Here is a 1,401-nt window from a genome sequence, read left to right as displayed (position 1 = left end):
CTTCCGCCGCCCGCACTTCCGCCGCCGCCTCCCGCACTTCCGCCCCGGGCCCGCCGCTCGCCCTGAGCTCCTGGGCTGTCCCGCCGCTCTGGGGCGGCTGTTTGTGAGCAGAGTGACGTCAAAAACAGGGCCAAACTGTAACCTTCCCCTGCCCCCCAACAGAAAGGCTACAGAAAGTGACCCTGCGTGTTGGGAACATGTAATTACGAGCCTCAGGGGTAAGAGCCCACTTCTTGAGACCATGTGCTGCCGGCCAGTTTAACCCCTCTGCGTGCATCATTCGTCAGTGCGGCTCCTGCTACCCTCTGCAGGGTCCTGGCTGAGTAGGTTATGGGGAATGGGATGAGCAAAAACTGCCAGCTCTACCATTTCCAAATAAGATTGTGTAGGAAGGGCGGACACTAGGAAATTATCCTTTAGGGTCAGGCATTTCTGACGCTAAGGGCCCTGAAGGGAAGGAATATGGATTTTTGAAAATAATGTGAGTGTGATCTAGTTTGGGCTGGATGTGAAGGGAGAGCGTAGGACAGGGACACAGCCCTCCAGGCTGAGGGAATGATGGGCCGGACGGAGCACAGGGGCCTCACACACGGAAAACTGGCCTGTGTGGCTGTGGCATGGAGGGAATGGTGGAGAGAGGGGGAAACAGGCTGGGCGTGGTTAGCAGGGCCTAGGTGCTAAAAGTGACTGGGGGGATTTCTGTCTTATGTGGGAAGAGGATTGAATTGATTGGTTTTCTATTCTGAAAGGATCCCTCCGTTTTGGGAAGGAGATGAGAAGGGTTAGGATAGGCAGGTGGGGAAGTCAGGAAGTTCTCAAGTAGTGCAGGCTCCAGGTGTGGTGGCTTGAGTGATGGTAATATAAATAGGAAATGATGGATCATAACTACTAATACTCAAAGCTAACATATATTGATTGCTCACCAAAAGCTTTACCCTCCTTAGTTTGTTAAGCCTGAGAACATTCTTATTAAGTATTATTAGTACCAATTTACAGATGAAGAAATGGAGGCTTAATAGCTTTTCATAGTTAGAAAAGGACAGAGTTGGAATTCCACCTCATTCCATTGGATGCTAGTATGCAGGTGCTTACCACTATACAGTCAATGTGTACTCTAACTTTAAAAAACGACACAGAGCAAACCTAGGTCAGCAATGTATCTCTTAAACCATTGCGATTATGATTATGTGATATTGCTACAGGACACATTTACAAAGTAGAACTTTCAGATTCTCACTTTAGCACTGTAGCATTTGCTGATAGTGAAAAGAGGGGATTTCATGACTGTCAACAGTCTATCTATGGTCATTGTTGAGTTGAAACACTCTAATAATACCTAAAGTTTTGGAAGAAAAAAACCTCGTCAATCGATAAAGTGCACTTTACCTAATAGTTGCTCAT

The sequence above is a fragment of the Otolemur garnettii genome, unplaced genomic scaffold (genome assembly GCF_000181295.1).
Source record: "Otolemur garnettii isolate 467f Iridium unplaced genomic scaffold, OtoGar3 scaffold00003, whole genome shotgun sequence".
In the NCBI taxonomy this organism is placed as follows: domain Eukaryota; kingdom Metazoa; phylum Chordata; class Mammalia; order Primates; family Galagidae; genus Otolemur; species Otolemur garnettii.
Note: the sequence above shows the minus strand (reverse complement) of the source record.